We start from the raw sequence: 11,814 nt of genomic DNA, 5'->3' as shown, positions 1-11,814 counted from the left end.
GTGCTACTTGAGTGAGGGAGAGGCAATGGATATGACGACTTTAGTTGATAAGCTAATACAAATTTTTAGCGACTGATGATGCATAGCGTATCGTGCACGACGTACTTTCCACATTGTGTGTGTATGGTTAGGCTGTGGAATTGCGTCGTTTCATTTATCATATATTATTTCATTCCTTATTCAATCAGAATTTACAATCATATTCGCAATATTTAATTGCGAATAACTAATAAATTAATAATATGCAAGATTATTAATTTTTAATCTAAAATTACAATAATGATACAATTTTGATTCACAATAATGATACCATTTAGTCTAATGACTAATCTTTTAGAAAACATGACGTATTCATAAATTTTCACAATTAAAATGTAAATACACGCGTTTTTGTCGCGTTTCACGCAATGGTCGCTAGCCATCATCAGTCGATTTCAGGAAAATGGTACGTAAAGTTAGAGTGTGCGAGTAGTGTGCCAAGCTCGGGTGTCGGAGGCGTCCCGGGACGCTTTCCCTAGTGTAGGCTTTTGCGCCCGAGTGTTATGCGTGAGAATCGTGGAATGAATGTGTTGGTGTGCCTGTTTTGCCATTTTTAAATATAGGGCTAGGTAGGATAGGTAGTATACTTCTGGTGTGTCTGTTTAATCATAAGTAGGTAGGGCCGGGCAGGTTGTCACAGTCTCTGATCGGGTAGGCGCGTTTTTCGCGTGACAACCTGTTTCAGGAAATAAAATTTGATAAATCGAGGGCAAAGCTGAGATAAATGGACGATTATGCCATTTGTTTCTGGTTTTCTCATCGATTTTTCGAATTTCGCGGTCGCGGTCGTGATTTGCTTTCGAAACGAACGTTGCGCTTGAGATTCTGTGCATGTACGGAGAACGATCACGTTCGTTGGTCGTCCATGCACTTAGCTTTCGCGACTTAGTCCTTTTTTTTTCTTTTTTTCTTTGATTTGCGATTAGTGAATCTCGAGCCTAGATTTAAGTTTCAGCGGGCATCGCGCCCGAAGGAGGAAGACCGAAGAGGCCCGACAAACTGTCACGAAGAGGGCTGCAACGAATGATTTCTCATCTTTTGGATCTTGTCTGAGTCCAAAGAATGGGAAGTCATTGTTACTACTTTGTCATTGTGCTCGTTTTAGTAATACGTAGTATATGTTGTTGTATCGTATCTGGCCAATTTGCATGCTGGCCCATCGTTCATCCAATTATCATGGGCAAATCGCGGTTTTGCATTAGTGTTGCGATTGATAAATAACGGGTTGAATTAGAGTTGCGTTAAAATGATAATCGCGTTTACTATTAGCGTTGCGTTGAAAAGAATATCGCGGTTGCTTTTAATTATTTTCATGAATTAGTCTATTTTTTTTATTGTTTTTTTCTTTTAATATAAATTTGATTTTATTCTATAATATAATTATGATTTATGATATCACGATATTTAAAGTAATTTTTAAGATTTACAAAATAATAGTAAATTTTATATTAAATTCATTTGAAGAATTAGTGTTGCGTTGATGAAAGATCGCGTTTTTTATAATAGTGTTGCGTTTATTTGCCCAAATTGCCCATATTTTTCCACTTTTGGACTGTGGAATTACGTTCCAGTTCCTGAATCACCTATTACAGCCAAAAAGGCTGTACAAAGGGTGATTGTACAATGGCAGTCTCTGATTATAAGGCTGCAATCTTCCGCTATTAGTGTTGCGTCTATAATAAAATATGAGTGCATAAATTAGTTTATTAGAGTTTCGTATATGTTTTCGCGAATCTTTTATCTTTTTTTTATTTTTCTTTTTTTCTTTTTTGTTAATGAAGAAATGCATTGAAAGTATAACGAAGCACTCTTCGCGTTTTCTTTTGAGATTTTAGCATATTAGTGTTGCGAAATATAAAAATTCCACTCACGGTTTGTTCGGATTTACATCGAGTGGATAATTATTTTGGTAACCCTTCTGGTTAGCTTTTCGTCGTTTTTCTCTTTTCAGCATCCCCCTTATTAAGAGCATTTGTTTACTATTGTAAAAATGTATTTTATTCTTTGCATCGATGAATATCTTTCATTTAAAATCATGGATTGCTTAACAACATTTCGATAATTCGATTTTTTTTTTGATTTAATTTTTCTTTTTATTCCTAGATGTAAATTAAAATTTTTTAATTACTAATCCATAATAATTGAGTTTGTTACAGGTATGAATTGAAGAAAATAAACAAGAAAAAATAGATTCAAGTTAATGTGTGATTTGCTAGAAACTAATTTAATTTTTGTTATTGAGTTTCATTTAATTCTGTTTTATATTCTGTTTCAGAAATCCTCTTCAACTTTCAACGGTATGGATTACATCATCGAATAAATATTTTAATTTTTATATTAGGTAGGATAGGATTTAAGATAGGATCAGATTAGAAGAAATATTTAGAAATATTTTTTTTATATATGGGATTTATAAACAATGGGATGTTCTGTTCTTCCTATTATTAAAAAGGCAGTCTCGCCTTCCCTACTCTGATTCGTTTTCCAAACCAATATTTCCTAATTTTTCAAGGCAAATTACCTTAACCTTGCCTTAATTCCTCAATTTCCTCATTATAGACAAATACTTGATAGCTACGTGACTTCGTTCACTAGCCATCATTGATATTTTCCTCTTGCCACATGTGGTTCATATTTTATATCGTATCATAAATTTTTCGAAAATTGTTTGTCAGTCGATCAGTGTGAATGTTGGTGTGAAGAGAATTTGTAGATGTTCAATAGGCAGAGTTAAAAACAAAATGTTTAAATTCTTATATATTCTTAAGTAAGAAATACGAAAAAGAACTTTTAAAATAAGTAAAATGTTAATGTTATATTTTTATTTAAATTTGTTTCAGGATTTCTTACTGGAGCAGAAGATTGTACGATATTGATTAAAGAAAATGTATTTAGAATTAAGTGCATGCACAATCAAGGGTATTAAATAAAGTAGTGTAGTATTGTAGAAAAGTAGATACTGTAGATAAATAGATGGGTAAAATGGTGTAGCGCTTTTTGGGATGCTTATTTTGCTTGTTTTTTTTCTTTTTTTTTTTTGCGCACGCTTTTTACTATCAATCATTCTTCATTTTCATATCGAAATGGAAGTGTAAAATATTGATAGAAAATCTTTTAATTTTAATTTTATTTTCAGATTTAGTCTTCCGCGCCGGTTTTCCTTAGAATTCCTTTCGTTGTTTGTTTTGCACAACGATCGAAGGATTCGAACGTTTTGCAAATTTATATCGAAAGGAAAATTTATTATTAATTTTAAATAAATTTTTGCGTAAAGGAGGGTGGACGGGATCGTGGATAGGGTGGGTCTCCAATTCGCAGCAACCTCCACGCGGTGAGACCTGGAAAATCATTATTATTTACTATATTATTCATAATCGTATCCTTGATACAATTATAAATTTTATAGCGAATAATGTGAGCTAATTGGCTGCGCACGCGATTTCAATGATTATTTTTTATTTTGTAATTATTAAGATTTATTAAATTATTAACGATCAAAGTTTGAACGTTTTGCTTACATCGAAAAGAAGAATTTATTTGTGATTAAAATAATTTGTGAAAAATTTGTGATTGTAAAGTGTAAGATTTCTTTTTCTTTTTTTGTTTCTTTGAGTTATAACAAATTGTTTACCTAATTAGAGTTTGTACGCCAAGCGTAATATACTCTAATCTTTTTTCGATTCAGAATACATTTTATAAAATCCCATAAGATATCGCGTCAATCTATTTCTGGTCGGTATTTCGTTTATACGTTTATTTTACGATCGTTAAAGAAACACATAGAGGAGGATAAGAAATATAGGTGAATAGAAAGTGAATAGAGATAAGATAAGAATTGAACGTGAGCCCCATCTCTTGCAAGCTAGAAACATTTCTTTAAAGAAATATTTTTCTAAAGTCACCAGAGATGGCAATAATAGTTAATTCTTACTCTACTTTATCCTCCTTGGAGAAAAATCTTATCCTGTTATTCAATCATTTTTAATTTATAATTGTTGATTTTTGTGTTATATTCCCTTTTTATTTTATTTCTTATTTATATTTATTTATTACAATGTACAATTTTTATTGTTCAAGTTCAAGTTAGATTTAGTTAATTGTTATGTTAAATATCTTTTTTTATGTATTTCTTTTCTTTTCTTTTTTTTTTTTTTTTTTTTTTTTTCAATTAATACTTATTGTTAAATTCTTTCTTGATATTTTAATTCTTTTAGTTTTTTTTCACTTTGAGATTAAATTCTTCAGCTATGCTTCAATCCTTTTTTACTTTATATTTAACCTTTATGTTGCATTCTCTTTTTATGTTTGTATATTTATTTATTTATTTATTCATTATTTGTATATTATAACGTTAAATTCTTTTATATGTTGCAATATAACATTGTTGCAAAATATAAGGAAAGAATTTAACAATGTAATAGATTGTAATACAAATAATGAATAAAACATGAAAGGGAATATAACATAAATGTTAATTATCATGAAGTAAAAAAAAATTGAAACAGTGAAGAGGAATTTAACCTCAAAGTTAAAAAATGTTTAAAAGAACTGAAATATGAAAGAAGGATTTAACAGAAATATTATTTAAATTAAAGAAAATATTTAAACAGAATAACTAAATTTGCTTTTTTGATGTTTTAAATTTTTAGATTTAGATTTTTTTAGATTCTTTTTTACTTTGAAATTAAATTCTTCAATTATGTTTCAATCTTCTTTTTGTATTCTATTATAATTAAATTTTGTGTTACATTCCCTTCTTATGTTTTATATATATATATATATATATATATATATATATATATATATATATATATATATATATATATATGCATAAAATATATGCATAATATAAATAAAGAATTTATCATTGCATAAAAAGTATAACGTGAAAAGGGAATGTAATGTAAAAATTAATTGTTATAAAGTATAATAAGGTTGAAAATAGGAGAAGAATTTAATCTGAAAGTTAAAAATATCTAAAAGAATTGAAAACATGAAAAAAAATTTAACAGAAATATTATCATGTCAAATATTAATATAAATATTATATATTATAATATATATTAAATAAAGGAAAAGGAAAATATTTGAAAAAAAAGACAACTAAAATTATCAAATTTACAATGTTGAATTTTTTTCTTTATATATGTTTTTTCTAACTTAATTAACAGTTGTGTTAAATACTTTCTTGATGTTTCAAATTTTTAGATTTTTAGATTTAGATTTAGATTTTTTTTTAACTTTAAGATTAAATTCTTCAACTATGTTTCAACCATTTTTTTACTTTATTATAGTTAACTTTTATGTTATATTCTCTTCTTATGTTTTTATATTTATTTATTGTTTATACATATATATCATAATAAATTTCTTTATATGATGCAACATGACTAAATCTTACAATGCTGCAACATATAAGAAACATATTTTACATTGTAATGCATAAATAATGAATAAAATATGAAAAGAAAATGTAACATGAAAGTTAACTATCATGAAGTAAAGAAAATTAAAATATTGAAGAAGAGATTTAACCTCAAAGTTAAAATAATCTAAAAGAATTGAAATAAAAATAGAAATATTATCTAAATCAAGAAAAAAATTCAAATAAAATAATTAAATTTTCTTTTTTATATATTTTCTTTCTAACTCAAGAATTTAACATTCATGTTAAATTTTTTCTTTATTGTTTTAGATTTTTTTTTAATTTTGAAATTAAATTTTTCTTTATCATTATGTTTTCTTCTCATTCTTTTTATTTTATAATAGTTAACTTTTTGTGTTATATTCTCTTTTAATTTTTCATTATTTATTATTTATGTAGTATATTCTTAAATTTTTTTACATATACGTATGTATATATTTATTCTTCTAATTAAATTAATTTATGTGTCAAATTTTATTTATATTCACGTTTTATTTTATTCATATATATTTATATATATTTATATATACGTTTTCTTGGATTTATTTATCTTTTATTTAACATTATTCTCCTTTTATATTTTCATTCTGTTCAGATTTTGTTCATCTCAATTTATTTAAAATATCTCACTTCAATCTTTCCTAATCTCTTTAAATGTTATATTATATAAATATATTTTCTCGTCTTTTTTCAGATTTAGTTATGTTAAATATTCTTTTGTGTTTTTTTCTTTTGTTGATTTTTATTATATATCGACATTGCTCTCTCTCCTTTGTTTAATATAATTTAATTCCTTAAATTTATCTATTTTAAAGTTAAATTCAAATTCTTGTGTTTCGATTATTTTAAAATCAATTATTAAATTAAATTCAGTTTTATATTATGTTCTCTTTTTATCTTTTCAATTTTTATGAATTTATTTAAGTTTTTCGTTAAATTTCTCTTTTGCTTTTACTTTTATTTTTACTTTTATTTAAATTTAATTAATCTTTTTATTGATATTTTTATATCTTTATTTCCTTCTTTGTATTATAATTATTTTATTATCTTATTATTAGTTAAATTAGTATTTCTACTGATAATTTTTTTTTTTTTCCAATAAGTAAATCTTTACAGGATTTCAATCTTACAAGCAACAACAATTAATTTATGTGTTATATTATGTTTCAATTTTTCGCGCGATTTTTGAATGAAAAAAATAAGCATCATGAGCCAACCAATCAGAACATCCCTTAATTCGAGACGCGGGACGAATTAGTGCGCATCGCAATGCGCATCGGAGTGCGCAACGCAGTGCGCATCACACTGCGCATGTCGTCAGTCTACAGTTGAAAATTGTGCGGAGTGGATGTGTCGTCGCAAATTCGGATTACGCAGTAAGTTATTTTACTGTTATTATTACTAAATTTATTGCTAATTTGGTTTTTAAATAATCCATTCAGTGTAGTGAAAACGAAATTAATTAGTTCTTTGCGTATCTTTGTGTCTTTTCCTTCGATTGTTCATTTTACGTCTATTGCGTCATTAGCGTCCCGTATCGAAATATTTCGAGACGGAATTTGAAATCATACATTGGTAGTTTGTAATATAATTTTAATCGTATCCGTTTATTGTACAATTTCTTGTTCTTTATTTTTTATCATTTTAGTCATATTAAAGTCATGTAAAAAGAAATTTTCTAGGATTTATTACGTATTCATTTCGTGAAATCGAAAGTATCGTATATTTTCCCGAATGTATATATAATATATCGTGTACAGAGTCTTCTCGCGTGTATGTTATTGTTTACTTTTTTGGTCTATCGTTTATATTTTGCTCGAGGTTAGAAACATTTCTTACGATATTTCATTTCCAAGAAATTGGATTCGTGTTCAAACATGTTTCGACTTGTCGAGCGTATCCCCTCTCCATCTTGTTATTCGATGCGCGAAATCGAAGCGCAAAAGGACATTGTTCAACATCAATGTGTAATACTTAGATTGCCTAAATTTCTCGAGATACACGTCTATTTGTTACGTAGTATTTTAATACTATTTTTTTAGTAAATACTTTTGTTATTAGCTTGTGCACACCAATACATCTTTGTTCAATGCTCATTCAAAATTATTAAAATTGATAGCTTTTTGATGCACTAAATAATTTCTGAGTTCTCGTTTATCGCATACAATTGAGTATCGAATTGCTATGATATCTATATTGTGAGTTTTCATTTGATTTGATTGTTTATACTTTAATACAATGTACTTGGTATTATTCATTTATTTAGATGCTCTTGATTTTTTCTTGAAGTTTAATTGATATTATGTATATTCTGGATGGGAAAATTCCAATATGGACATTGATGTCTTCTTGGTGACTTTCGTGGTAAAATCATATATTTCTATAGATAATTTTTTTCCTTTTTATTTGGTTAAATTTTTATTTAGTTTTACGAATTATTAAAGATTGTTGTTGCTAAATTGTAATAAAATTATTGTTTTAATTATAAGGAAATAAAAATTAGAAATTTGTGATAAGAAACTTAATGATTTATTATTGGAAATTAAATTTTAAAATCTGATAAATATAAATATCTGAATATTTTATTAAATTTCAGATATTAATAAATAATTGGTAATAATTTTTACGTAAAATTCACAATCAATTAAAATAAAAGGCAGTATTTTCAGAACAAATGTTCGATAAGAAGAAGAAAATATCAAAAAGATATTTCTTTCTCTTCTATCATTCCCTACCCCTCTACTAATTAAGCGTTAATTTCAGAAAATGTTTGTAACCGCGCGCAATGCGGTTAATAGAATCAGTGTTTGCTTCGTCATAGTATTTTGAATATTTTTTAGAGCGCAACAGCTCTGATTAAATTTAATTAAAATAATCAAACGCGAAGGTAGAATCAGTGTTTGTTCGCCGATTATAATTTATACGGACGCGTTATTAGTCTTTTATTTTTTATTTTTTTTTATTTTAAATATTCGTTTTCGGAACAGAGTAGAATCAGTGCTTCTCTCAAGAGAATACGGCGATCATCCACCACGCGAAGAGGTAAGAAGAATCATTAGATTCTCATTTATTAGATTTTAATCTTTTTGAATTAGAATTTCATATTAATTTTATTATTATTAAAATTTATTAGGAACTTAATTTTTTTATTAATATTTAAAGTTAAACATAGTTTTATTTTTTTTACTATTGTAAAATTTTAAATAACGAATGTTATATTTTTAAGAAAAGAATTATGATACAATATTTCACATTTTATTTCAGATGCCGATGATCTTTATGAAGATTTGTTTTTGGACTAATCTTAAAAAATATTTGTGACCGCGCGCAATGCGGTTAATCAGAATCAGTGTTTGCTTCGTCATAGTATTTTGAATATTTTTTAGAGCGCAACAGCTCTGATTAAATTTAATTAAAATAATCAAACGCGAAGGTAGAATCAGTGTTTGTTCGCCGATTATAATTTATACGGACGCGTTATTAGTTTCTTATTTTTTATTTTTTTTTATTTTAAATATTCGCTTTCGGTACAGAGTAGAATCAGTGCTTCTCTCAAGAGAATACGGCGATCATCCATCACGCGAAGAGGTAATTATCCTTTTATCTATCTAAATTTTTATTCTTCTAAATAAAAGTTAAATTCGCATTTCAATTTTTTCAAGTAATCAGAACCGTGTTCTAAATTATGACGTTTTGTCACAGATTTCTTCCGTCTTGATGACAACCTTCCCTTCTCGATGACTTCTGGGCTACAATAAGAGTGAAGCTATTCGTCGCATCGTATGGTGAGTCGCATGCTTTTTGGTTCCTCCGGTCACTCAATCATGTCGTAGGATGAAAGATCCGAATCGACACGAGTGATTGGTTGTATACGTAGAATTTTGCACGAGCACAATGACCGCGGGTATTTATTTATAATAATTACCCGCGAGTAGTAACAATTATTTTTGTATTTTATTTATTAGTTCAGGCTAGGGTCTTCTTACGCTTCGCGTTTTTGATTGATATAAAATGTTTAGTAGTTTTCTAATGCCAAAACATGTAATAATTATTATTATATAATTATCAATACAATATCAATACAATAATTAGTTTGAATTTTTATAATTCAAAATCCTTTAGAGTAACATTTTAAGTTATTTGATCAATTTGATTATTGCGATTGTCATATAATTATTTCACATGATTTTATTAACTTCAATATGATTTACAACACTGGTAGATAATAAAGTTCAATTTTTATTCGTACAAATATGAATTAAAAATTTTGCGCAAGAAGACATTTCGCGACAGGCAGATTTTAGAATCAGAGCAATAGGTTTTGAATATTATTCTTGTGATTTTGAAAATATGCTCTGATGAAGGAATCGCCTGAGAGTATTTCTATTCATATTTCTATTAAATACAATTACAATGAATTCCAATTTCTTTTTAAGTTCAGTATTAAAAATTAAAAATTTAATGTACTAAAATTTCAATAACTTCAATTAATGTTCAATTAATGAAATAAAATATAAAATAGAGTCACAAATATTTTTGAAATATTATAATAAGAATTTGACATATATAATATAATTTATATAATTATACAATTTGAAATATATAATAATGCAAAGTCAAAGAATGTTAGCCCGTTAGATACAAAATGAATATATTAATATCTTTTAGCTCAGGATTTTCAGATTTAACCCTTTCCATGTTCATTGTCAGGATCTCATTCACGTGCTCAGGTGCTACTTGAGTGAGGGAGAGGCAATGGATATGACGACTTTAGTTGATAAGCTAATACAAATTTTTAGCGACTGATGATGCATAGCGTATCGTGCACGACGTACTTTCCACATTGTGTGTGTATGGTTAGGCTGTGGAATTGCGTCGTTTCATTTATCATATATTATTTCATTCCTTATTCAATCAGAATTTACAATCATATTCGCAATATTTAATTGCGAATAACTAATAAATTAATAATATGCAAGATTATTAATTTTTAATCTAAAATTACAATAATGATACAATTTTGATTCACAATAATGATACCATTTAGTCTAATGACTAATCTTTTAGAAAACATGACGTATTCATAAATTTTCACAATTAAAATGTAAATACACGCGTTTTTGTCGCGTTTCACGCAATGGTCGCTAGCCATCATCAGTCGATTTCAGGAAAATGGTACGTAAAGTTAGAGTGTGCGAGTAGTGTGCCAAGCTCGGGTGTCGGAGGCGTCCCGGGACGCTTTCCCTAGTGTAGGCTTTTGCGCCCGAGTGTTATGCGTGAGAATCGTGGAATGAATGTGTTGGTGTGCCTGTTTTGCCATTTTTTTAAATATAGGGCTAGGTAGGATAGGTAGTATACTTCTGGTGTGTCTGTTTAATCATAAGTAGGTAGGGCCGGGCAGGTTGTCACAGTCTCTGATCGGGTAGGCGCGTTTTTCGCGTGACAACCTGTTTCAGGAAATAAAATTTGATAAATCGAGGGCAAAGCTGAGATAAATGGACGATTATGCCATTTGTTTCTGGTTTTTCTCATCGATTTTTCGAATTTCGCGGTCGCGGTCGTGATTTGCTTTCGAAACGAACGTTGCGCTTGAGATTCTGTGCATGTACGGAGAACGATCATCATGTTCGTTGGTCGTCCATGCACTTAGCTTTCGCGACTTAGTCCTTTTTTTTTTCTTTTTTTCTTTGATTTGCGATTAGTGAATCTCGAGCCTAGATTTAAGTTTCAGCGGGCATCGCGCCCGAAGGAGGAAGACCGAAGAGGCCCGACAAACTGTCACGAAGAGGGCTGCAACGAATGATTTCTCATCTTTTGGATCTTGTCTGAATCCAAAGAATGGGAAGTCATTGTTACTACTTTGTCATTGTGCTCGTTTTAGTAATACGTAGTATATGTTGTTGTATCGTATCTGGCCAATTTGCATGCTGGCCCATCGTTCATCCAATTATCATGGGCAAATCGCGGTTTTGCATTAGTGTTGCGATTGATAAATAACGGGTTGAATTAGAGTTGCGTTAAAATGATAATCGCGTTTACTATTAGCGTTGCGTTGAAAAGAATATCGCGGTTGCTTTTAATTATTTTCATGAATTAGTCTATTTTTTTTTATTGTTTTTTTCTTTTAATATAAATTTGATTTTATTCTATAATATAATTATGATTTATGATATCACGATATTTAAAGTAATTTTTAAGATTTACAAAATAATAGTAAATTTTATATTAAATTCATTTGAAGAATTAGTGTTGCGTTGATGAAAGATCGCGTTTTTTATAATAGTGTTGCGTTTATTTGCCCAAATTGCCCATATTTTTTCCACTTTTGGACTGTGGAATTACGTTCCAGT

At 28.2% G+C, this 11,814-nt stretch overlaps 1 long non-coding RNA gene across 1 annotated transcript; it reads left to right on the top strand.

The window, feature by feature from the left end:
- The first annotated feature begins 8,178 nt into the window (after positions 1 to 8,178).
- On the top strand, positions 8,179 to 10,095 carry LOC133666508 (uncharacterized). Its single transcript, XR_009830723.1, has 3 exons — positions 8,179 to 8,506; positions 8,729 to 9,052; positions 9,167 to 10,095. It is a non-coding gene; the product is annotated as an uncharacterized LOC133666508 (long non-coding RNA).
- The last annotated feature ends 1,719 nt before the right edge of the window (positions 10,096 to 11,814 follow it).

The sequence above is a fragment of the Apis cerana genome, linkage group LG8 (genome assembly GCF_029169275.1).
Source record: "Apis cerana isolate GH-2021 linkage group LG8, AcerK_1.0, whole genome shotgun sequence".
In the NCBI taxonomy this organism is placed as follows: domain Eukaryota; kingdom Metazoa; phylum Arthropoda; class Insecta; order Hymenoptera; family Apidae; genus Apis; species Apis cerana.
Note: the sequence above shows the minus strand (reverse complement) of the source record. Positions and strands in the feature narration are given on the sequence as shown.